At 47.2% G+C, this 27,492-nt stretch overlaps 1 protein-coding gene across 1 annotated transcript in view; it reads left to right on the top strand.

Annotated features, from left to right (window-relative positions):
- Window positions 1–4,480: 4,480 nt before the first annotated feature.
- The window catches only part of LOC139051328 (uncharacterized), a 35,682-nt gene continuing 12,670 nt past the window's right edge, over window positions 4,481–27,492 (top strand). Inside the window, exons 1-2 of the mRNA XM_070528340.1 lie at window positions 4,481–4,817; window positions 7,517–7,716. The gene's annotated coding sequence lies outside the window, so the exon portion shown is untranslated. The remainder of the gene's footprint in view (window positions 4,818–7,516; window positions 7,717–27,492) is intronic.

The raw sequence follows: 27,492 nt of genomic DNA, 5'->3' as shown, positions 1-27,492 counted from the left end.
GTGCTGCGTGAGAGTGCTGATTTGGTCAAGGATCAGCGGCAAACTCACACGACAGGAGCAAATCGTTTTGCACTCTCCCGGACGAGGGCGCATTGACTTCAAGAACAGGCTAGGAGGTAACCTATTCGTCCGCCCGATACAATAAGAAAAAAAACGCCATGTCATCGTCATCATCATCATCATCATCATCGAGGTGCCAAATTAGAGCAAAAGCTGTGCATGACTAACCTTCCGTAGTTTTTTCGGCGTCCGGCAACAGAAACGGACTTAGCGATGTCTTGCAAGTCCATACGGGTGGAGTACGGCGGCGCAGGTGTGAAAATGCGGAAGAGATTACAACAATAGCGTGACGCCAAGGTTATCTCAGTATATAAGTAGGAGAGGTATCGGCGCTAAAAGCAGTGGCGTTATCGATAGGGAGGACACGTATAGCTCGTACACCCGAAGAACAACATTCGTACGAGGAGCGCCGGAAGGAACAGCAACGAGAATGTAAATTGCACCGGCGCGAAACGACTACCGACGAAGAACGTTCCCGCGATGTTGAACGAAAACGACAATCGCGAGCCCAGGCACCTCCGAACGAGCAACGACGCCAGACTCGCAACACAAAAAATGACAACCATTCCACTCTGCGAAGATGGAATGGCAGCGAAAGCACTTTGCTTTTCGTTTGAGAGCTTTAACTGTCGTCAGCTTTCGCAGCCATTCCATCTTCACAGAGTGGAATCGTTGTCTTTTTTAAACCGTAAAGCGATTTATTACATCTGGCGTTGAAACGGTAACGGCAGAGCGAGTGCCATTCAGTCTGCTTGGACGCGCAGGTTCTTGAGAAGTAGCAGAAAGGGAGAGATAGTGATTATACCCGTCGCATATGTGTGGCGGCCAAAGATTCAAGGAATGTCGAAGAACGAGCGTTGAGCGGTGGCGTCCTTAAAAACCAGCAAAAACTTGCCGGTGACATGATTAGGCCTCATTGGCAGGATCAACGGTAGGAATGTATCGCCGCCGTTCGGGGGGAAATCACTTGCCATCACGCTTTTTTTTTTTGTCCTGTCGATTTGCGTTGCACTCGGTAATGTTTACGTGGTTAAGCGATGAAGTCGATCACGGCCTACATCCATGTTTTGGTTCGGTGTGTCCGCAGTGTGGCATTTGGCTTACGTTGTGAACACCACTTGCCGCCTTTATCATTTACCGCTTCTTTTCCTTGCTGCTGTCACTGTAGGGTGCACGATTGTAAGAGTGCATCGTGTTGTGTTCCTCAGCTCCTGAGGCATGCAAGGACTGACTATGCTGTACGCGGCCCTTTAAATCATCTCAGCAGTTGTCACGGAGTTATCGTATCTATTTTACGCGTGCACTTCGCACATGTTGTACTGTTACTACGTAGTTCCTTCATGTAACACTGTTGGTAATTGTTTTTTTTTTTAATACGAGGTTTTCGCCTGGACTCGTTTGTAAGGGGCTTAAATCACGCCGTGTCTTATTCTAATGACAACATGCGAGGACATCTTCGATTTTGCGGTTGCTTGGGAAATGTGTTAGAAAACACGTGGCTCAGAGCGAGGATTGGTGGTAGCTACTGCATATTGCCGCCAGCATTGCGAGAAGAAAAAGACGACCGACATATCCCAACTGCGTAGCCGCCACACCGCGAGCGTCAAGCAAAGCGCCGCAAGGCAACGCTCGGCCGGTGCTGACAGGCCGGCGGCTCGTGCGCGAGAATCGTACGATTGGCACGCGACATCAGGCCACAAAGAGGAGAACGACGCTCGAAGGAGCGAAGCTCGAGGGACGCTTTTGTTGTTGCTGATTGTTCAGTCAGTTTTTGTTGACGGGCACAGGTTCCCCCAGAATAAATAAGTTTTCGTAGAAACGGCTGTTGTAACTGTTGGTTACAATATGATTTTGCTGTTCGATTTTCACAGAAAAAATTTGCATCATATTTGTGAAGTAATTACACCTTGATGCTGTCTGAGCAGACTTACCACGCACAGTGCCTTTTTGCGTCTGTATTTTGTACGAAATTGACTTATTTCTCTTATCTTTTGCGTATATGAGTACAATTACTTACACCGCGAAGGAGTAAACCCGGCCTTGCCGTCAGCGCATGCATCTACCTTGGCCGGCGCTGCCCCGCTTCTAACAATATCGTGTGGCTCTACTCTTCCGTAACAATCGAAAAAAAAATACTGAAAAGTTGGTAAGATCTAGTTTTGTATATTTCCAAGCAGGTATTGCCAAGCAGGCATTTCGCCGACGTCTGCAGCGGAATTACATCGGCGGTACAGTGCTAACTCGCACTTTTATTCACCCGTGTGTTTGGTGACTTCATTCACTAGTCTAGGCATTTCTTCTAACATATTCGTAATTACTCTTCCTAAGGCGACGTTGACGGCACTTATTCGGTGATATCATGTGTATTCATCGGTAGCAAGACCACGCATGCAACGTACAGTACAGCGTACGTTTCAATAAAGGACAAGCTCCAGAACAACCATCTATCATCATCCTCGTCATCATCATCATCAACATCATAATCAATGGCTCATGCCCCGGTAGGCAAGCAGAAATGCAGTGGCTCATAACCCCGTGAGGCAGAGGCTATACCAGAGCTCAGCAAAGTGCAGCGAATATTGCATACCATTCATTGAAATTGCCCATACAACAAACAACGTACGTTTCAATAAAGAACAAGCTCAAAACAAGCACCCTCACCATCAATAAAGCATTGCATACCCCCCCAGCAGTTATTGTGATGGTTTCGCAACAGCTTCGGTGGAGATGCATTTTCGCAGGGCCGGGATGACAAGTAAATTTCTTTTGTATACACCTCTCTAATTTTTTTCTCTGCCTCAAAATTTCTCGATCTACCTCGTACCCCTACCTATGCCTCTAACGGATCCGGTCGTATCAATCTCTTCCTTGCTTTTTTTTTTTTGCACCCATACTCTAAATTTATCGTTCTTATCTCGACTGCAGACCGGTTGATTCCGTCCACTTTAAATCCAAGCACTTCTGGAAGGTATACGTTACCTAGGGGTCTCACTGCGTGAATCTCACTGCTTTGGGCCCACGTTAAGGAACCCCTGGTCGTGAAAATTTATCCGTAGCCGTCTACAACTGCGTTCCTCATAACCCACTAGGCAGCTGTGGTACGTTTCAAACTCACAATTAAACTTAATTTGTAATGCATGCTGGTACAACCTTTGGGACGCGAAACCCGGTCAGTGAAAGAAAATACAGCGCTATTTTCCATTAAGATGGGCTGCAGATTTGTGAAAGTGTAAAGCGGGCATCTATCTCTTCAAAAGCCGCAACTGCTCGCGTAAGCGTACGCGCATTGAAGGACTCATTTACTAGCTTTTCGACGCGCAATTTTGTAGCCGCCTAAAAGTGCGCAAGAGTAAGGTCACGGCGCATCAACAACGGGCGTTAACGGAGCAAGTGCGCTCCTTTCGTGGGCCTTTGTGCTGGCCTTCAATAAATTTATCCCCTTCCTTCCTTTCTTCCTTCCTTCCTTCATAGTCAATGAAAGTTTGCCAGTTGAAAGTACTGGCTTCGTAGCTCCACAAGTCATATCTGATGAGTCTATCTTGCAGCAGCACTCGATACCGGTTTTTTACAAACACTTTGTCTAAATGTACGCGCCACGCGCTCTCATGCAGTAGCTACATCTTCTTCGCTCTGACGCAATGGAACACAAACATGTTCGTTTAGATGGAAGCTCATTTGTTTTCACGGAATATTCCAGCAATTTTAGCCACTCCTTTTCTCCGAGAATAGATGTCACAAGCCCGCAGTGGCCAAAGATATCCGTGATCCTGGCCCGTTATGCAGAAGTAGATGAAGCCGACTAAGATGAGCGGGGCATAAAAATGACTGTTAAAATTTATTACCGTTTGGAGCTGTATAGTGTTCGTCTCAACCACGTGAAAATTCGCCCAGCACTGCGCCAACTCATTGGCGTATCCAGCAGGTTACGTTGCCGTCCCTGCTGCGACTCCGCTTTGCCACATATTCTTTTAACTACTGCCGTACCTCCGTTTTTATGGTCTGCTTTGCTTCCCTTTACTCCGAGAGTGGCTTTCACCCACTATGGGGGATTGGCAAAGGATCGTGTGATTTAAGAAAAAGATTGTCCGAATCTGAAAAGAATCACTACTGAGAAATTTTGAATAGCTGAAGAAATAAATTTGGATAAATTTTAAGAATTTAACGAGGAAATTGCCCTGATTCTCTACGACTCCCTGTTCTTCCTTCTTTTTGCCCCTCCCCTTTCCTTGTTTGGCCTTCGCGTCTTGTCCTCGCGGAACTCCAGACACATTTTTTTTCTCGACGCCATTTTTTTTCTCCAGACACAATTTTTTCTCGACGTGTAGCCAATATTTCTCACGGGCAAGTGCCGCGTGTCGAGCAATTGACATCGCCATCGACAATAACCTCCCCCCCACCCCCCACCCCCAAGAAATGGAACCATCGGCACCATCGGAAAACCATCGGAAAATCGGCCAAGTCGTCCCCAGGCATCTCCTCCCTGAGCAGCAAAAGCGACCAGCCGAAAGCGCTCGCCTCGGTCGAGGCGCCCCAGCGCCACGCGAATGTCGTGGACGACTTCCCCGGTGTGACGGAGACGGGCACGCCGCGCGAGGCGCCGGCCTCTGTCGAGCCACACGAGGACCCGACGAAGCAGAAGGCCGCAGACGTCACGGCTCGTGCGGCGCAGCGGCCCGCGAACAGGCCGCCTCCAGCCGAAGCTCCCCACGACGAACCGCGCGGTTCCGATCCCGTAAGCCTTTCACGGCGCGACTAAGGTAAGCGATTGGACCCACCTGTGCCACAAACAAAAGGGCACCCCATCGTCGCGCGCAACCGAGATCTATAGCTGCGCCGGTGTTACGAACTTCTTGCGGTGCTCCGCGGTGGCTGGCACACTGGGCTGCTGTGAGGCTACATATAGACCCTTCTTATATTTTGTAAGGTTTTCACTCTTTGAAAGTAGGACAGTGCCAATAGAATGAGAGTGCCGCTGCTACAAGACAAGCTGAGTCCGCTTCGGTCGTGGCTGCACAGTGACGTACAATTTCTCAAGTCGACGGTATACATCCCATAGTCTCTAGTGTAGCGAGGCTGAGGGACCACTAAGTGCACCATAGTTACAATCGATGCTATATAATAAATAACTTCCACGGCAAAAAAAAAATCCCGTCATGCGATCACGATGCAGGTTTATCCCACCCACCTTTATTATGATTATGATACGGTGTACGTGGAACAAACACCCCGTTGTCGTCACCAATATATAGAGCGACTGTGACTCCGACGCAAACGAGAAATGGCATGCAGCGCGCTGCCAAGTACGGAGACCGGAAGCACATTGAAAGCTTGAATTCGGAAAAATGATGATCGCCTTGAGCGTCGGTGCACGTCTCCTACATTGCAAGTCATGTAACCTTGCGTGAGTTCCGTCCGTTACGATCCAAAGCCCGCCGCCCTCTTGATAAGTCGTTCAGGTAAACCGCAAGCCTTGTCAAGACAGCTGGCTATCTACTTCCCTCACGGTGGGCGAGCGTTAATTTTTCTAAAGACAACCGCCGAGAGAGGGTCCAGGAAAAGTTCGGTTGCCCCAAGAGTAGCCCGCAACAATAACTGACAATTTCTTGAAGCCATTGTCAGGATCCGTGTTGCCAGTTAGACAACGACATTCCAGAGGGCAACTGGTTGTGACGTTGCGACGCTGTAGTTAGCCATGGTCGTGCTATATAGAGTTCCTTATTTTTCACTGCCATTCTCTTCGAAAACGAAGACAGAAAAATATTTTCATGAAAAGTACGCCGCCATCGACACATTTATTTGCTTCCGCAAAAGAAAGTGGAATACGGTCGGGCCATTGCAATAAAAAAACTATGGAATAAACTTACGCTTTATAACTAGCCGTAAATAACTAAATATGATCACATGGTGCCCTATAACAGGGCGTTTTAGAAATGCGTTCCCAATTACATAAAAATAGGGAAGATGCGATAACGAAACAATTTTTTCAGGGTTGCTTTTACCGTAAAGTAGTACATATTAAAATCACTGAAAATCGTAATTAGACAAGTAATTATGCACATTATATTAACTTTTTATCCGAAAGAGCCACGATTGGTCCTAACGCAAGATTTGAAGCCACTTGTCAGAGAATGTTCATAAACGTTTCCTGATATCCAAAAATGTTGGCGCTGCCCAATTTCTACAGCGTTCTGAAATTCCGGGAAAATTCACCCCGAAAACAAAAACTGCCGAACAGCGCGAATGTCACGCGTTTAGCCGACGGCCGTCAATGACGACACTGTCTGTGCCTCACCATCGGCCGTGCATGAAGCCGGTATCCTTATCGAGCTGCTATCTCGCTCGCTTCATACTTCAGACAGGGCTAATTGAAGATCGATGAGAGAGGCCTTGGTCCTGCAGTTAACATTAATAAGATGATGACGGTGATGACTGCGGAGTTTAGCTAAGTATAGGTTATGTCTAATTATAAGTATCGGTTTACTGATAGTCAGCACTGTTCCGTAAGCGGCTTTTACCTCGCCTGTAACTGAAAACACTGCCAGCGAATTTTCGATGTTCAGTAACTCGGAAAAGTAGAGACTACCTATATAAACCCGCAAATATATATATATATATATATATATATATATATATATATATATATATATATATATATATATATATATATATATATATATATATATATATATATATATATATATATATATTATCCGGAGGTTCACATAACGCACTACACACACTCTCTCGTAGTACACTCATGGTGTTCGCACTAGTGTTTGTGCGACCAAACACTTGTGTGTGCTGTTTTGTGCGAACCAAACAGGTGAATAATACGCACAGTCCTGCTGCTAATGCATGACCACGTGGAACCGCTGGCTCGATTTTTAGTCCGAACTAACCCGGCATCCTCGACGACTCTCGAAAGGGAGAGCTGGTATCCATCTGAATGCAGCACGATGCTAGAAAATAAAAATATAATAAAAAAAGAAGCAACGCAGGCTCTTCGCTCCTCATTACCAGTGGAACCCTAGGGATTTCTTTGCAGCTTTTGCTCCTGTGCGCGAGGTCGTAGAGTCGTTTCTCGACCGCGGGTGCAACGCATTGCAGTGGTGAACGTTAAAGAATCTCGAGCCTTCCAGGGCGGCGTCTCTCGCAGACCGTATATCGTTAATTCTTTCAGCCAGTCAGGAATCTACGTGCTGTTCACTGCTGGTTCAGTTAAGTGACAGCGTATCTCATTAGTCGAGATGTGACACAACTTAATGACACAAAAATGCGATCGGTCATAAGGCGTTTTATTCTGCTGTTTAAAGCTCTACGGTGTGTGCAAACTAGATAGTTACGGGGCCCTTTTCGGCGAACATTTCTCGTAACCAATTTTCTCCCCGCCTTTCTTTTTCCTTTTCTTTTTTTTTCTAACCTTCTGATGTCTCTGTGTGCGCATGGATGGCGAAAGGAAGTGAAGAAGTCTCGTCGGCAGCGCTAGCGGCTGGGAGGGCGACGATAAGGCCACCGCGGAGGAAGGTGGACGCTGCGTGTTCCCCGTCTCCCTCTGGATCCTTCGGCCACCTCGGGCCCCGCCCCAGGAGAGCCAAGGTCGACGGGGCCAGAAAACCGGGTCAGTGACGACAAAGGAGAAAGAAGCACAAGGGCAGCGTAAGTCATCCGTTTGTGCATGTCATTTCTCCCGTGACGTTTGAAGTGAAGCTTTACTTGTGGCGTTCGAAAATCTTGCATGCTGTTCTCGGAAGTGGTTGACCCGTCGTGGCTGCTTGGTTGACCCGTCGTGACCCGTCGTAGTTGATTGGAGCAGGGCCCTCCATTCCATTCCCACTCCATTCTGTAGGGTGGAAACCTCCGTAATTTCACTCATGTTCTTGCTTGTCGGAATGGTGAGAGTTGGACAATCCGCACTCAGTGGGATCGGTGAGCTGAGCCATTCCATTCCTCTAATTAGAGCAAATGAAGCGCTTTCTCTATAATTGTTTGCTAATTGCGCTTGCGTGCATCGTAACTAAAGGCGTATTTTTGAAGCCTTAACAACGTTTCATATATATTTAAGCACAATCTTTCTTACTCTAGAAGCATGTGTTCTGGCCTGTTATCTCGGCAGCGGGTTGTTGCCTGCAATGTACCTTATCTATTCTTTAAAGAAAAAAAGAGATTTTTCGCATTTATGGTGTCCACAGAAATCTCTCTACTTATCTGCTGCCAAAGCGATAATGAGCCCTTAAAATAAGCATTGCGCGAACGTTAATGTGCTAGAGCGCATGCCAGGTCAATATAGCAATCACACTTAAGGGGACCTTATTTCAAACACATAAAGACGATGTAAACTCAAGACAACTACACGTGTAATACGACTGGACAAACCATTACATAAATAATTATTAGATAGATTTCATTCTCTCGCTTGCCAAATAACGCAACAAACACATCTTAGCTTCGCGGGATAGAAGTCACGAATGTTTGATGATACTCAACATATATTCCGTTCTTCTTTTCAAAATAATCTCTAAAACATGCCTATTTGTAGCGACAGGCTAAATTGTGGTCCTCTCTTCCCAAGACCCTCCCCCCTGAAGTCGAAAAAAACTCGAAGAGACATAGCCTTGAGCTAGAGTGAGACAGAACTCACTCTATAGGCCCCATAAATAAAAAAGAAAACCGTCTATAATGATTGAGGCCTAGCTTCATAAGCGAAATTACGCTTCATCGTGGTTACGCGGCTTTCTTTTTTCAATTTAGGATTACACCAAACATGCCGCTAACTTCTGGTATCGCGGGGTCACACATTTCTGGCACCAGAGACGTCACGCTAACATTTGGTCGATAGCTACGCCCAAAGTACGAGTCAGAAGGGCCACCGATGGCAGAGGTGAGGCGTTTCACACTTTCGCCACACACGCCTGGTTTGATGCATCGCGTTTGTTTCGGAAAGCACGCGCACGTGATTTGAACGAGCGCGGAATGCACGGTTCGGCCGGCTCGACTGTGCATGAGCTGCCATCGGGCGGAGCTCCGCCGAGTTTTGCTTACGGTCCGCTGCGCGCTTACGTTTCACATGCTCAGGCTGGCGCTGCACATAACTCCTTCGATTTCGCGTTTTTCGGCGAGCCCATGTTCCAGAGACATTAGCGACGCGCAGTCAGCTTGGCTGCGTGAAAAGACAAATAATTGGACGCATAGGCGCCGTTTACGGGAGGGGGAGGCTCCGGGGCCCGAGTCCCCTCTGGCGTTTTCCGGAGGGGCAGAGCCCTCCCCCTCCCCGGAGACGCCAAAGAGCACCTAAAAAATGCCATTGCCAGAGTTATGGAACCCAAATCATTTGATGTTTCTTTTGACTTGGCTCTAGCTTTTCACCTAAGATTTCGCTGTGGCTAATAGTTTACGTACTGCATTATTGTTGGCGCGGTTGTGCACGGCTTTTAATTCATACTTTCCCTTTCTTTCTGAAAATCCCGACAATAGGAGGACAAGCGCATTACAAGTGCTAGCAGCGCCTACCTCATCCGTATTTTCTCACTTCAGCATTGTTTTAAATTTCCACTGTAAATACCATGCACATATACAATATTTTTAAATATACACACAGGACAAAATTTATTATATTTTTGAAAGAGATGGAGGTAGCCAATTAAACATTTTTTCTTAAGGTATTTATAAGTTTTGCCTGGAGAATAAATAAGTTGATGATGTTCATCACACTTCAAATTGTATTGCGTGATTTTTTTGACCCTGCAAAAAACCTGCAGACTTCAGTCACCCCTTCGGCAGAGTCTTTTATCAATGGCGTGTGAATGCACATGAAGGATATATGCCTCAATAACAATACGAGTCGGTGTTCGCAATGAACTTGGTAGATCAGTAAACACAAGAACCAAAAGAACTGTGATTGTTCCGTTAATATATATTCCTCTATAATGATTCCAGAGCTAATTCAAAAAACGCTAGTAGAAATCTTCATTTTATACTTTCGCTGGTTCACTTGTTCTTGGTCGTTATCTTCCTGCGCGAGTCCATTTGATGTGGTTTCTTGTTTGTCAAGTATACAGGAGAGGTGTATGTGACAGGCATACCTGTGAGATATACCTTATTTCATTTCTCTTTTGTGGGTTTGCGCGTCTTTATGGCGAATGGTGGGAAATTATTCACAGTTGTACTAGTCAAGGTACACCTCCCCTCTATTGCATAAGAATTACCTTGGGTTGGGCGCCCTTCCCCGAAAAAATATACTGGATACGTGCCTGGCTGCAAATATATATCAGTAATGGAAGTGTTGCGGTAGACCAAACCCAACAACTATTGTAAGAAATTATGAAAACCTGAGACAAACCGGCAGCTTCCAGAAACAGCGGCGGAGGACTCCATCATTGAGTCCTAGCCTACGCACAGATGTTGTAGTATTCATGGCCTCAAACCCTCACGCTAGCGTGCGGAACGTGGCCGCCCAGGTACCAATTCCCAAGTCATCAGTTTGGAGGATTCTAAATCACTCGGTCTTTCACTCGTAGCACCTAAGCCAGCATCAATGCTCGGAAGATAAGGAGCTGCAAAATCATCTAGATTTATTTAACTGGGTCCTCACAAAAGCCTGATGAGTCACCGGACTTTTTTGAGCAACATCATGTACACAGATGAAGGCAATTTTCGTGGAAACGGCTGGATAAATTTGCATAATGCAGGCTAGCGGAATGACTTCAATCCACTCTGGGTAAAGCAGACTCGGCACCAGTACTATAGTGGTTGCTCAATGTGTGGTACGGAATTTACGCCGGTGCTGTAGTTGGTCCCGGCTTCTTCGCTCACACACTGACTGGACAGCGTTATGTGGACGAAATCCGTCAAGGAGTGGTGGATGAGTTTCTCAGCGAAGTCCAGCTGTCACGTCTTCCACTTCTGTGGTATCAGCAAAGTGGGGCACCAGCACACAGCAGCAGGCAAGCACGAAACTGGCTGAATGCGACTTTTCATGCGCAATAGATTGGAAGGCACAGGCCTGTAAATTGGCCGGCTAGGTCACCTGACCTCACTCCACTCGATTTCTTTCTTCGGGGTTATGTTAAAAATTGAGACGGACGTCAGGAGAGCTCAAGGCAAGGATAACGGATGTCTGCCTTAGAATGCTGGCGTCGGCCATCAAGAAAGCCACTGAAGATGTGGTAAAGCTGACTCAGCACTGCGTAGCTGCAAAAGGAGACCTATTCGAACACGTCCTCTAGGCAACAGCTCGTCTTCAATGGCGCTTACGAATTCGTAGATATTAAGGGCACACTGAAATCTGATGGCTTTAAATGCGTACGCATTTCTATCCTTACTCAACGGGAAAACCGTCTCTCCGTCCCTCCCGTAAGACGATCGCTTTCAACATACCGCCCGCCGCAACGAGCGAATTGACTTACGTGCTGCCTCTCTCTTCAACGCCAACGAATCGGCGAGAACACAGCCATAGAGAATGAATTTTCAACAAGAGCGGACACTCCCATAGAACCCAGCGGCCGAATTGACTGTAGCGCACCAAGCGGATGTTGTTGACTTTTTCCGGTTTCGGTTTTGGGCACGCGCGTTTTGAACACCAGTTGGTACACGCCGCGCCAGCTCCGCTGCTAGGCGCGGCATTCATTTTTTTTTTCGCTTCTGCTGAACCCCGCGTGGCCTTGGCGTGGAATCGTTTCATTATTAAGTAGAAATGATTGCGATTGGCCTTTACAAGACTGCGCCGAATCTGTCGGCTGCAATTTCATAAAGAGAACGAAAGACGTCTTCTGAAATGATGAAATGTTTATTTTGCTCTATATAAATGCTCGTTCCAGGCTTCTGCATTCATCCAAAGTTGTGGCACCAAGTAAGCAGCAGTCGTTGCCGTACGATGCTCCACCGGATTCCATCAGCTGAAAGAAAGTAAATTACAAGCATGTATAATTTCGGTATATTGACCTAACAGGAGTATTGCGTGTAGAGGCGAAACGTGCGTACGTGGTGAATGAGCGGCATTACAGATAAATTCACTTTTAGGTACATTTCGCAGCAAAGACTCCTCCCAAACAATGCCATAAAATCTGAACATCCGCCTTTCAAGCACCCCTCCTTTTCCGGGCATTATTTCCTGCGCTTTAACTGCACAAATACACGGGTGACTGCGCGTTTCCAAAACAACTTGGCCTCAGTCGACACGATTGTATGCCAAGTACACAAAGGTGGCTACAACACAGGCTCAGCCAGACCATGTTACACGCTCGCAGAATGCCTTCTAATCGCACTCAAGTGAGACTCGTGGGTGCAAAGCCTGTTTTCAATCACTCAGAATACATAAATGTCATGTTCTTGAGCTCCTCCGTGTTATCTTTTACGCGTCCTGCCGGCGCATGCAACACTCCCGTGTTATCACTCTCGGCAATCGCTCGTCACGTTTTCGAGAAGCGTGAGTACCGAAATATGATATATGTTGTTGCAGGGCTATAAAATGCGTCACAAACTTGTCCCACTAAAATTCAGTACACGCACTATGGCCGGCTTGCTTTTTTGCTAACAGCTTCACAACCCCAGGCGCGGCGAGCAAGCCTCAAGGTATCCCCAAAAGTTACCAAATAATTTACAATACTTTTTCGGGTCAGAGAATGCGTCACGAACTTCTACCAGTAAGATTCAGTACACGCGAAACTAACTGCGGCACACCGCCGAGCTGCTTTTCGCTAACTGCGTCAATAAGCCGGGCGCGGCAACCGTGCTTCTAAACTACCCCAAATATAACGACTTTAGTTACAATAATGTTGGGGGCCACAGAATGTGGGAAAACTTGTCTGTCTTAGGCGCTACGACGTAGTACACGCATGTACTACACGCGCAATTGCGTCACACGGCCGAGCCGGTTTTCGCTTACTGCGTCAATAAGCCGGGCGCGGCAAGCCCCGTCTTTCTCTATGACACAGCGCTCACGGAGCTCTCGTGCGAAGGAAGCTCTCGCGACTCGCTTCCCCCTCGCCGACTCTGTCACTCGCTTCGACGTTGCCAAGGCGACCATACTGCGCACCCTCCGCGCGCATCATCCTGACGCACGTGTTGCTGCGGGGATGCCCCTTCGCCTCCTCCCCCGCGCCGCCTCTCCCGCTGGGACCGCTCTTTCCTCCTGCCGCTACGCGTCGGCTGCTACAGCACGGCCTCCCCTTTGCACAGACTGCACGGAACTGGCAGCCCCGCATGTGCGGAATGCGGCGAAGAAGAGACTCTCGAGCACCTCCTGCTAGGGTGCTCATCCTTCGATGTTGAGCGCACTGCGCTTTGTGCGTCGTATCGTCGCGTGGGACTGCCTTGCGACACGGAGGCGGCTCTTCTCTTTCCCGCAGCGCACGCCTCTATCGTCCAAAGAGTGCTTCCTGCCCTCCTTGACTTTTGCTGCGAAACACAGCTGAGAGCGCGGCTGTAAGCCTTGCATTGCTTCTTCTTTAACCTTCTTGTTTTTTTTTTACTGCTCTCCTTCATTCTCTCTCTAATCTTTTTCTCCCCACTCCCCTTACCCTGTGCAGTGCTGTTGAGGTGCCCTCCCTTGAGAGACAGTTACGGCATTGCACTTTTCTCTTTATTTCTTTTTCAAAATCACTACTACTACTACGGAGCTCCCAGCACATGCCGCACTCTGCCGCTTTCGCAGATAGCTTGAAAGGTACGGGCTGCGCCGCCGCGCCAAACATAGCCACCGCCGGAGCACGGTTGATCACGGTTCATAATGGCGGCGTTCGGGGCAGTCCATATAGTTATGTTCCCATTCACAGAAACGAAGTTCGCCAATGCAGTCGTATACACTTGAATATGTGTGATTGGGTTGGCGGGAATCACGATAAAGGAACTGAAAAGTTTGTCACCTCATGGGAACTTGTCATTTTGTTCGTCCTGTCAGAAATCACAACTTCACTGCATCGAAAGGAAATAAACCAACTCTTATTAGACGATTGCGCGCACAAAGACAGGACGTCGAACGAGGAAGGGACACACAACATGGGCATGTTGTGTCTCCCTTCTTCGTTCGACGTCCTGTCTTTGTGCGCGCAAAAGTCTAATAAGAACCGTGTACAACCAACTCGCCCAAAGCGCAACGCTTTTAAACCAACTCCCTCACAGTAGGTTAACCAAGGGTTCAGCATAAGTTATTTATCAACCAAGAGGTCATTGTACTTTTGTAGTATGAAGTGTCTGTATTTTCTCAACGAAGCGTGCTGCCTTTCGTGCCCATGGGTATCGCCTGTGGGACTTTTTTGCAACAGGGGAAAATTTTCCATATTGCAGCTTATTTCACCAACGTAAGAACTTGAACTTCAGTATCTCTTGCATTTGGTTTACCTCTTCTTCGATGACCCACAGTGGGATGAACTCAAAAGGTGCGACGCTTTGAGCATCGGATCATAACGTCACGTGGGATATATTGGTATGGTATATTTTTCTGGTACAATTTTCTTCAAGTGTCCAAATTAAGAGAAAATGTGACGAAGTAAACGCGGGGGTGCAGCACAATTGATTTTATGGACAGCATTTATAACTTGACGGTCATTTTCTGCGCCACAGCTCAAACATTCCGCCATTCTGCAGCTTGGACTTCACTGATATTGGAACTGAAGCCTCAAATACCGTATGCTTTTTCTACATCCCTGCCAGCAGACTTGTTTTGCGCAATAAACCAGTTACATTCCACTGTCTCATTTGTACACCTTTGCAGTTTATGTCAGCAAAATTTCTGCTGATGCGAACGTAACTCATCAGATTTTCAGAATGAGGTGCTTGTGCCTGCTTTCATTGCAATTTTTATGCAGGGCGCACGTCAAAAATCCTTGCTTTCCGGTTTAACTTTTGTGTAGGTTGTGTGGCCGCAAAAATGTAAACTTACCACAAAGAGCAATAAGCTACGACATTTTGGTACTTCATGGTTCCGGCTTATCGCTAGACACGTTAAACATTAGGAGTTTAAAGCATTTAGAACCCTGCAGTGTTGGGTAATGTCCATATCAAGTGCATCGTCTCTTCATTTATTGCGAAGTTATTTATAAAGTAACAGGTGGTGATTCTCGACTAAAGCATTATCTTCTGCTAAGTAATGATGCAGGAACCTCAATAAACTTTGTCAGGACGCTCAGACTTCCCCCTAAAACAAGTATCAGAAATATGCACGTTGACCTCCATATGCATGGGAAAATTAATCGTATTAAATTCCTAGGGACTCTGAGAAAAGCGACTTGTTTTCTTCTCAATAAGCTAATGTTTCACCGTGCAACTCCTAAGACGGCTGTGATCCAACTTCAGTTTTGCGACAAACTTTCACTCCACCCTTTAAAAAAAAAACATCCTTGTATATGCGGCAATAAAGGTCAATTGCTGTTGCAACGTCATAGTGCGCTGACCTGTCCCTATCCGCTCTCAGCACGCAGAGCCTGAACCGCCTCGACGCGTAAAAGAAGTCGGAAGCGGATGAAGGAAAGCTTTCGTTTTCCATCGTCTCCAAAAAGCGCAGACATAAAAAAAAGCGCAGACCAGCCAACTCTCCTCACCTGGTGATCCCTTTAGCAGATTCTAGTTTTGGGTTCCTTGCTTTCCTGACGATACATCGGCAAAAACGGGGTTTAGATGGAAATTTCGGGCCTGACGCAAAGATGAGTTCTATATCAACGTGAATAATTATTCCGATGTCTCAAGCACACCTGACTGGAAGATTGGATTGATTGTAGTTCACGCCAGAGCCACCAAACTTTATGGAAGTTCTTTCTATAGCGGCTGAAAACTCATGAGAAAGCGACCGAAGCTTCTTCATGTGACAGCAAGGAGTAGCAGAAATGTACTCAGCTTCTCTATAGACTAGCCTATCATATAAGCTTCGTCTTTCTGACTACAGGCGCGCTTTTCTAGGCCGAACACTTGGTTATATGGTTTTAGCTTTTGAAAATTTCCGATAAAAGCTACAAAAATAATTATTGTCTCAGATTCTGTTTTTGTTTGCAGTGCAGTGGACAAGACCCAAATTTGGCCCCTTTGAACACATGTTATTCGTAAGCTTCACATCATCTCTGCTTAGTTCACTAACTATGGCTACCAGGCCACCGAGCCTTTCATGTTAAGGGAATTTCACCTGCACGTGCTTCTTTTCATAGTGCGGTGGTCACTATGCTTCAACCTTCCAACTACTACGTATATCACTGCCAGTTAGACATACTGTTACGACTTTGCACCGCTGCACCACGATTACGACTTTGTGGTCCCGTAGCGCTCGTCACCCGTTTCGTGACAGAGCGTTGGTAGCGAAGACTCCGAGCCAGGCGTCGATGAGAAGAACAAAAGGGACTTTATACACTATATACAGGTCATTATACAGGACATGAACGGGTCGGCACTGGGGCCGAGATCTCACAGCAAACGCGACGGTTCCCGCACGGCGACGTCCGGCGAAAACGCGTGACACATCTCACCCCAGTCGAGAGCGGCACTGTGCTCCCGGTGGGTCGGCGGATCCGGTTTTTCAGGCGGCGCGTCGCGGCTTTTATAATCCCCGAGGAACCATTGTCACTCAAACGGCCCAATACAAAGTCAGCACTCGACGGTCGTCTGAGAGGTCCAACCAGCGACCGCGCTGGCCACCCGGTTCAAAGTTCGCGCGCGCGGTGACCTCCAGGCAAAAGGAGGTGCGGCGCCGGGCTGTCTGGCACTTGTGTGCATGTCTGAACATGCTGTTCGCCGATGCTTCTCCGCAGAGCACCGCTGCCTGACGGCTCAGCATCTTGACTTGTGAAGGGAGAATTAGGGCGCTCGCAGGATAAATTCTGCATCTTGCAGATTCGGAATCCGGGCTTGTGGTAATGGCACAACAATACGCAGCTTTCGGTGGGAACAAAATGCTAGAACGCCCGTACACCGCGCATTGGGTGCACGCTGAAGAATCCCCGGTGCTCAACATTTATCCACCAGCAAATTTATCCACAATCAAACAAACCTCTTAATTCTCCTAGTGATGAGAAAACTCGCAGATGCTCCTTTGGCGTCTGTATGACTCAGTTGCTAAGAATAGCACACACATGGGAGGGATTTCCTTTTTTTTTTACTTCCGCAGACCAGATCTTATAGCTACTGCATTATAATACTTTAGTAATGAGCTGTAGTCTTTTGATCACTTTGATTTTCCCAATGGTTTCCCATTCAACGAAAACGACTTGTGACGAAAGCTTCGCAATCTTGCGTTGATCTTGTATAGTACTGTTGTGCTCCGCCTTTAATATCGGTTTTGGGCTACAGGAATTGATAGGTTTTCCAATCGACCTCCGATTACTTCTGTGAGAAAGGGAAAGCTCTTCTTGTAATTGTGTTGCTATTTTATGCTGTCCCTACCTTACTTCCTCGATTTATTTCTCATGAATATAGATAAGCAGCTTCAAAGAGATAGATTACAATTTTACACAGTTACAATATTTAGAATCTGCCTCTTTTATTCTACCGGCAGAAATTATTCCCGTAGCCGCATTTCTGTTGGGGTCCAAAGAATTTTCCAGCACGCATTACCAACAACACCAGACATAATCATTGTATGGACCACATGCACATGCAGGACCCCATGCAGGACCACATGCAGGAGATTATAGCCTGGCCTATCAGCTTGTATGCTTCTCCAGGTGCTTAATAATAATTACGATGTACACAGTGATCACAAATACAGACAAGCAGAACATACGGTCACAAACACGAACGCACATTCAATAAAGACGTGTACAGCGTTTTGTGAAGGCTTGTGTGCCGCCAGCAGACCAGCAGCGCTTTCATGGCGCGTAACGCGCATCTGGTGCGTTGCCACGGACCGCGAATGTGCTGCAGTTCAAAACTCAAGTGGCATCGCAGGTATGCAGTGCCGCCTGCAAAGACGGTCGCCCTGATAAGTCAAACCACTCGGACAGCGAACAAAACTAACGCTTCGCTGAGTGCACTGGTTTCGTTTGTGCGCAGTAGTATCTTAAACATCCTGTCTCCAGTCCATTCTACAGATTAGCGGCAGCTTCAATAGGTTAGTACATTCTATGTGCCTAGGCCACTCTAACACTCTTTCGCAAAGACCCTAATCGGAGCCCGCGGCCCCAAATGAAGTATTATGCCCGTCTTCCAGCGCTTTTCCGACTGTTGTCATTCTCACATGGGACAGCCAACCTTGGCGTGTCTTCTCAGTCATCACACGCGAGGCAGCCAACGTTCAGAATGTAATAAGTGAAACACGGGATGTGCTGGCTCTTCTTCCATCCTGAAAGGTGGAGGCGGCCAGAAAGCGAAGCTAAAAGGACCCTTAGAGAAAACAGATCAGAGTTTACCAAACAATATCGGCACTGAAAATCACTTTGTATGTCTTCGAAAAATTTCTATTTATCGAACTATGAAATAAAAGAAATACACCATAATAAAACTAATATTAATAAAACTAATAATAAATAATAAAACACACAGTAGCGAAGAATGTTTGGTGTCGTGTTGCTGCCCACCGGCAGCGCCAGTACTCCATTGTGGCTCGATTTGGAGTGCAGCTTACTACGCAAGGCACCGAAATGTTCCTCCTTGAGCAGGCGGGTGCAGTGCCGACGCCTGCACCACGGTGCCAACGAGGCTGTCCTTCAGTGGCTTAGGCAAGTGACATGCCGGTGCGAGGGAGAACAAAAAGCTGCCAAACGCCACAGCCATCGGCCTGCGTTCACATACGTCTACATTCAGGTCGCTCGTTGGCGATGACAACGTCACTACATGCAAATGATAGTCAACACGGGAGGCGATGTTACTCCCCAAGTTTGTATAGCGTTCTAGCAAGACGCACACCTTGCAGCAGTTGTGGCTTCTGTTCGCGTTCTGCTGAACGGCGACCTGCTGCCGAGTGGCAGCGTCCACGCTGGCGGAGGCGAATGGTTGCTGGTACAAGTGTTCCGTCTCCCAAGGCACGAATAGAAAGTCCCGGATCCATACAGCTGCTCAGTCGTGGTGGCAGCGGGGCGTGATCAAGTTGACAACTTAAACGGCACCCGTGATGGAATGCGGGCAGAGAGCAGAGGAATCACGTCCGTGACATCGCCGTTTCCGTACTTGGCAGACTTCAATCACTGATGACCAAGATGATGATCATTTCCTCAATATCGCACATGCTCACCACGGGGATTGGTCAATAAGCGGCTGATACGTTTGAAATAAAATAGGATCATGCGTAGACAATATAAGTGTTAAGGAATAGAAATAGCAGCGCCTTGGAACGTTCTTTTCGTCCTCATCGTTTAAGTACGAATAGCGGGTGCGAACAGATTGGCTACGTCTAAGCTATTGGCCAAGAAACGGCTTGAATTATTCAAATGATCACTTCAAAATATTTTTAATGCAAATATGTGGGCTCCGTTGTTTAAGCACTGCTTTCCATGGTCTTCATTGAAATCTATTCTCAATTGAACTTGTCACCGATAAGCCTATGTGTAAACTGTAGACGAAGAAAATGAAATGTCCGTGGATTTCGGTGCCAAAATACGAGAGGGTACAGTGCTAGGTATTCCATGCTTTCTAGTACTTCTGGGAGAGTCATTTAATTGATCGAATACTAAATTTACATGCTTTTATTTATGAGAGCTGTGAATATGAAAAACCTTTTGGGTTCCTTGTTCTTTTTTTATGTGTTGTCATTCTTTCAGTAACTTCGTTTTGAGTATTCCCGTTGTTCCTCTCCAAGTACAGGTTCTCGTTGACAAACAGCTGGTTTGCTTTATTCTGAAAGACAATGACATGTTGCTTGTTATCATTATTATGAAGGGATTAGGACAAGTTCAATGGCCATTACTAGCTGGGGGTACGAGAAATTCCGAAAGAGGTTTCCTGCAAGGCTGGCACCACAACTAAGGCGATCGGAGCGGTTCCTTTTTCGTTCAGGTCTATTCGTTCTCCTCACTTTGCTGTTGTCTTTGTATTCTTTTTATGACTCCTTTAATTATCTGGCACAAGAACAGTTGACGCGTTTAATCCAATATCAACGTGCTTCCACACTTAGCTTCCCCCGTTACATACGAAGTTTGAAATTAGTAAATAAAGATAACGTGATCTCTGAAGTTCGTCTTTGCTAGTGTGAAAAGGGGTATGACTATATTACCAAGACATATACTACGCTTCAACACCTATTTCAAGGAAAAGACGTGTTTGAGGAACTCCCATGCAACTGCGATTGAACAAAAAAAAAAAGACCTAAGCACTCCGTGTGCGTATTCACAAACAAACAAAACTGTGTATACATTGACGTTAGCAGTTCACTGGCCGCTTCCTATTGTTCTTAACTGTCGTTCACCTGAGGGTATGTAGCCCATCCCCTCCCTCTATCGCTTGCCTTCCCACTTTTGAGCCGCGATCGTCAGTTGTGCCCATGCGCGCGGTCGCGAAATGCTCGCGTGCCGTCCGCCCCCTTCCCTCCCTCCCCTCACGGCCTTTCGTGCGACGGAAGAAAGCGCGTTTGCTCTCCGCTTTCTGCCTTCGCGCGAGCCTCGTTGAGCGGCCACCGCCGGCTTGCGTTGCGTGCTTTCGCTCACACATGTAGCACACGACGCGAGGGGACGCTGTTGTCGCCCTTCATACCGAACATCGCGGTAACGGCAACGGGGACAAGGATGCGTCTGGAGTGTCCATATAATTCGTGTCGCAATAAAACAAAATCCTACAGAAAGAGAAAAAAAATGACATAAGCGCCCACGACGATCTTTCCATAAACAGAGCAGTTTCTTTGCCTACGCTTAAAATAGCGCCAACAATTTCTCTTCATCCATACGAGCCTCGGCAGTTTTGGGTACACATTGACTCCGCAGTTGAGTTCAAGTCCCATGCTATCAAGATCATATCTGTTTGTTGGACGGTTAAGTACCGACGATTGGTTCCAGGCTATCATTTAGTGTTAGTTACAGCATGCGTCTTCCAATTTGCAGCATGCTCGTTCCAGTATGTACACAGGTGAGAAAAAATGTTTGGAAAACTTAGCACAATAATATAGAACAAGGAAAAAGAAAGATTCCTAACGCATCCGCAAATGCTGCTCTTGTGCATACGATGTGGGTGAATCCTGTTACCATGTGAATGGCGTAAGAATAACAAGGGAAAAAAAATAAAACAAAGGTGTATTAAGAGCATTTTTTTGCTACACGGCCTCTTTTTCCGACACCGCAGGGAGTCATAACAATGGGGTATGAAAGAGGGAACTGAAGGCTATTACCCCTTTGACAAAGAATGCGAAAATTGAACAAAAAACCTAAGTTCTGGAAACGGTGGTAGAAGAAAGTACCAAGAGCGCGAAGAAAGCGCGTGGCATTCGATATACTTATCACATTGTAATGGGGATGTATTATGTTCGGATACCTTTTTTATATTTGTTACTTTCTTTAATTGGTTCGAATAAAGTCGTCCATCACTGAAGAAAATCAAAGAAAAGAATCATAACATATTGTTACGCGAAGGACGAGTCAGTAAGACGAGCAACTATTTACGGGTTATATTTACAAAAGCAGTTGCAGCGCTGACCGATTAGTTTTACCGCGCGAGCGCAGTTCATTCTTCCTTCTCTTTCTCGAGTGATGGAGCTCACGCGCTTCGTTCAAACAATCAAATGCCACACGCGTGTAGCATAATCCCCCTGGAGGCAGAAGCGACGTCCCGGAGCGTCTAAATGTCACCGCTGAGAGAGTGATACTACTTCAGTCGTGTGACGTGCACGATATCACTGGACTGGGAAGCAGATGGGACGTCATGGGCGATCTCGTAGGTGACGGGAGTCACGGCACGAAGCACTCAGTATGGGCCTGTGTAAAGCGACAGCAATTTTTCTGACAGGCCGACCTGACGCGACGGAGACCATAGAAGCATCAAAGAACGAGGCGGGAAGTGCACGACTCGGTGTCGCCGGTGTTAAGAATGGCCCACTGAGGTGCAAGTTTTGCCAGCCAGTTGCGACAGCGGCGTCAACTGTTCTTGGAAAGTCAGCGTTACGCTCTAGCCAAACGGCGTCACTAAATCTACTGTGTGCGGAAGACAATGCCGCGTCCTCATCTCTCCGTCGCGGGAGCCGAGATGAGTTCGACGAACCAGGCTTTATGACTGAACACGCCACCGCCGACCCGGTCTGCAGTGAACAAGGGAGTTCCCGAGGGACCGTAGTACGAGGCCCCTTCCCACGTGTATCGTATCTTGGGCGCCGAGCGCCACACGTGTTCCGCGCAAGCGCATTGTATGTCACTACGCATGCACCATGTGCATGCTGTGCAAACAACTTATCTGTTATTGATAAATAGGCACACCCCTTTCTAAAACCTATATATGTACACATGTTCAATAAATCGGGGTTCTTTCCCCCACTGCCCCGGCCCAGCATGTTCGTCTTCCTAGGCACTACGATACACCACGCACCGTTCCTGACGTCAGCCCCGAGTTCTGCGAAGACCGTCTGACGTCGGTTGAGGACCGTAAACCTGTGCGAAAGTGTGTGTGTGTAATCCCTCGCGCAGAGAGGCGACTCGTTTACGATGACTGGTCGAACGTTTCCCTCACCTTGGGATCGAGGGAGGACCGAGTGTTTATAAACTGCTGTTGTGCGGCTGCTCGAGTGCACTCTCTCTCGCATTCATGCTAGACTGATGAATTGCAGCGTCCTTATGTAGATACTGTAAATAAACCCATATTCGTTTTTCTAGATCAGAAGTAGTCCTTCCCTTCAACAACGTCCTCAGCGTGGATAAGTTGGATGACGGCATGGGGCAGCTACCATTTAATTCATGCCCGACTCCAATATTGACAATTAATTACGAGCGATGGGATTGACCCCCCAATCCTCACACCGGTCGTACAAACGCCTTTGATTCTCTTGGGATTTCAGAAGGCGCTCACGGGCAATTTGCCTTGCGTGGGCAGAGCGGGCCATGGCGTCAAGTGCATATTCACTGGTACACACTTCTTTTTCTTTTTTCCAGCAGTGTACAGTGGACAACGTAAAGTATTCGATAATATAAAAAAAATATTCGAATTTTCGAATCATGACTACTCTATTGGAGAACCAACCCACTGCGCTGGAATAATATTCTATTGCCACTTAGTAACGACGGTCACAATGGCTTTGTAGTCACTGTGATGTTCACTGGTCTGCATACTCGCAACTGCAAACACATGCTATGATTATGTCAAATCGATGCACGTACGCCACTGGCTGGTCGGTTGGGCCGGATCGGTTTGGCATCGCAAGCAATGTTCCTACAACACGAAACGGGCAAATCACTCCCTTTTCCGTCGCGAAACATACACATTGAAATCACCCACAACGACCACACAGATAGTGCCATCGCAATTGAGTAGCCATTTACCTTACGCAGCTATGAGCCATTCAATTTGCTTGCTTGCTTTTTAACCCGCAAAGAGCGGTCCTCTCAGCCACCCTAGAGAAACTGGACAAGCGCCCAATGTCAGAAAACAAGATCCTTGTAAACTGGCCTACGCGAACATCAACGCGATCTGCTATGAAGGCGCTGCTGCGATACTTGAAAAATACGGGACTTTCTGAGAAATTGTGACTGTACACTGTGGGACGTAGGACTGTACGGTGACGCTGCGTAAGACTAGGAACGCCTTTGTGGACTGCGTGACAGTGCCCACAGAAACAGTTCGTGTGTACATGCGTGTGTGTATTTAGGTTTTTCTTTTCTTTTTTTATCCTTCTCTCTCTCACCTATTGCATCCCCTTGCCCCTCCCCCAGTACAGGATAGCCAACCGGAGATAATCTCGGGTTAACCTCCCTGTCTTTTCTTTGCCTTTCTCTCTATCTCTCTCTCTTGCTTGCTAACGGGGGTATGCGCCATTGCCTACCGGGGTATGAGCAATTCATGATGACAGTTTTCGACATGCCATAGTGTGGTGTTGCGTGCGTGATGAGAAAGGATGTAAAAACCTTTCGCTTCACTTTGCTGTGTGCTTGTAGCCTCTGCCTCATGGGGCTATAAGCCACTAAATGTTTTGCTTACTTACGGGCGTATAAGCCATTGATAATGATAGTTTTTGTATGCAGACAAGAAAATTCTATGTCACACTGGTTACATACAGCTCCGCTGTACTAAAAGACAGTGTGGGACAAAAAAGAGGGTGAGTAGGAGCCGTACGAGCAGTACCCATGCTCTCTGCGGAGGGTGTGGGTTCGGGCATAACAATCGGCAAGTTATTTCTAGGTGTTAGTTTTCCTTACCCCGTTTCTCAGTGTTGGGTCGTTGACCCCGTCCGCACAAGCGCGCCGAACCCAGAGATTGTGCAGTCTGCAGTTTCCAGGGGTGTGTGCCACTGGTTGTGGGCCGTCGTCGCCTCCCCGTGCTTGTGACGCCGTCATTTTCTCGTCAGCGTCGTCCCACCAAGTCGTCGCTAAGCTATCTCACGTAATCGTCGGAATCCAATTAATATACAGTTGATCTCACGCCGTCATCGTCACACCATCCTCGTCCTACAACGACGTCAAACAAGGCTCGTCACGCGGTCTTCTTCACCTGATCGTCATCATACAGATGTCGTGATGCCATCATCATCAAACACTCGTCGTCATCCTATTGTCACACCTCTTTTGTCGTTTCATCGACGTCATTCCTTCATCATTTCATCGCGATGACGCCGTCATCATTCGGTCGCGAACGTGCAAGCGCTATGCCATCGCCGTCATTTCGTCATTGACATACGTTCATTGTCATGCAGTCCTTGTCATATCGTCGTAGTGAAGACATCATGGCCCTTCCATTGCCGTCATTGTAGACTCTTCATCCGGTTCTCAACATACCGTGATCGTCATGTTGTCCTCAAGGCAACATCGTCATACGGTCGGTTGTCATCCCATTATCACCATGCCATCGTCGTCGTACTGTCCTCGTTAAACTATCTTCATTGATTCAGAATCGCTATGCCACGGTCATGCCGTCACTGTCATAGAGCCTTCGGCTGCGCAAAATTATGCTTAGAACTGCTTTGAGCGCTCGAGAATTAAATATGAGAATAGTAGTTTTAACGAGAATGCTATGAAGCATGTCTTTTTTTTTTCACATTGAAACGTTATGAAACAAGCCAGACCTTCGAATTTCCAAGCGATTTAAGGATTACGAGAGAGGGAGCGAATACGCCTAGCCCATACGGCAGCCTACCGCTTGAATATTCGCACTACACACTCGAAGCATACTACGCGTTTTTTCATCGACTTTGCTTTTCCCTTAGCTTATCAATTTTACACTCCAAGTAAAGCAACAAATATTTCCCTTATGTTTTCTTGGTTTGATTATCTGTTGATTCCATATGGGGTAGGGCACTTTCAAAGTGCTAGAATAATGCACTTTGAGAAATCAAAGAGCAGGGGCGCTAGGAAGGAATTCCCTGAGTTCGGCCAAGCTTGTACTCTTCGTGAGCTCTGCAGACCCCGTCTCATGAATGAACTAGTCATATGGAGACATGACATTTAACCCCAGGGACCCGTCTAGTTTCATTGGCTAACATGACTTGCACGTCACCTCATGGGCGGACGGCAAAGACAGACTCACGTGGTCAAATCGTGGGGAGCTTTCTTTCATTTGCTTATCGTTCTACAGAGTGCATAAGCCGTGAAAAAATTATTAACAAGAAGTATATTTTGTAAGTCCTGTTACAAGCTTTGTGAAAGTTTCGCAAACATATCTTAAAGAAAGGGAACCCAACGGACGCGATATCAGCTGAAGACATCCAACGCACTGACATCAAACGCGCGTTCTCTACCAAAAACGACATAGTGGACGTGAACGCAGCCGCAGAACATACCGAACTAGGATGCATGGCCATTGTCATCAAAGCAAGCCTTTCCGAAATTACAAGCTGCTCAATAAGCTGAACAAGCGTCAATCAAGCTTAGGAGCCGTCGCTCTAGCTACGGCGGAGGGCTTCAAAACCAGCATATCACTAACCATTCCAATTGATTCACCAGACGCCTGCCGACATTTCCTGAACTACAGAATAGGCCACCGCGTAACACTCCACATAACACAGCCACAGCCAATCCAACACAAGATCCTGTGGTAGCGCGGATATGCAGGAATAGCGGGGAACGTAGAGACTGAGAGGGTGGCTCAACGGTATACAATTCGAGTGCCCGAAGAATCCAAACTCGAAAGTCCACCGTCTGTTTCAAGTGAATACTCGGATTTATTGGCACGCACTTGCAGGAGAACCAGGATACGATATCCTCCCCCACATCAATCACTCACGAGGTTGGAGGTCACTGATACGAGACAGCTCCAGACAGGAACCGTGCCCAACCTAAATCTATTCAGTAAAAGGTGTACCCCGCCAGATGCGCAGCTACATACCTGGAGGCCACAATTTATCAGAACACATGGGAATGCCTACATATGACAGCAGTCCCCAAAGTCATAAATCCAAGTGAAAAGCAATGGCAGGCACTGCTGGCCGGCGACCGCTGCTATATGATCAAATTGGTCTCGTGCAGCGAGCACGCGTGGAAGCTGAAAGCGCTGGAGCCCTGGACCTGGGTCCCACCCCTGCTAAACCCAGTTAAGAGCGTCGAAAAGACCCTGACATACTGTCACAAAAGACTCTGTAAATAGAAACCAATTAATGTTTTGGATGATGATCAGGATGATGATCACAATGATGAAGCAGACGGCGCGCTGTCCTGCAGAACGACATGTGCGTAGTGCCCGCGTGGGCACTTCTTGCCTTCTGTACGGGCAATGATAAAAGTCAACAATACAAGAATGATACAATGATACAAGTCACTAGAAAGAGGTGATACGCCTTCGAAGATGCAGGCTGCAGGCGCTTCGCGGAGTTTGCAGATAGACAGGGAGGCATTCATGTTGACATCTTGCATTGCTTGACTGCCCTGACATTTTCGCACCTTTTAAGGCGCTGTACCTCTGCTAACAGTATGTAGCATGCCTAAGCTTTAGCTCGAGAGCCTTCATCATTTCATTGGAAAAGCAATTATATTGAGGAGGGCTTACGGAGTTGCCATCTGTCGGAAGCGGCTTCCTTGCATAGTATGAGGGATCACGCGGTGCGCGTCTCATAGGTTTGGGTGACGGTGCTCAATAAAAACACCACGCGGCAGCCTTCCTGGACATTTCTGTTAGTACTCTCAAAACAAGCGAACTTTCTAACCGTCAAAATAATAATCTTGGGAAAACTGAAGGTACAGAATTGTTTACAAACGCTATCTCTTTACCGAATACGTGCAGTGAAAGCCACTGCGCGCGGTCGCTTCGATGGAGTCTCCCGAACCGGCTTCCTGTGTGGGCTGTCTGTATAACCAAATGGCGCATAACAGAATGAAGCCTAAATGTAGCGATCGCATGGCTTCGCGGCGACCTACTGCGCATCTGCATGCATGTCCACGCACAATGTTTTGCTGTCGCTGCGAGTGC

This window comes from Dermacentor albipictus, unplaced genomic scaffold (assembly GCF_038994185.2).
Source record: "Dermacentor albipictus isolate Rhodes 1998 colony unplaced genomic scaffold, USDA_Dalb.pri_finalv2 scaffold_11, whole genome shotgun sequence".
Classification (NCBI taxonomy): domain Eukaryota; kingdom Metazoa; phylum Arthropoda; class Arachnida; order Ixodida; family Ixodidae; genus Dermacentor; species Dermacentor albipictus.
The sequence above is the reverse complement of the archived record's forward strand: the minus strand, read 5'-3'. Positions and strand labels throughout refer to the sequence as shown.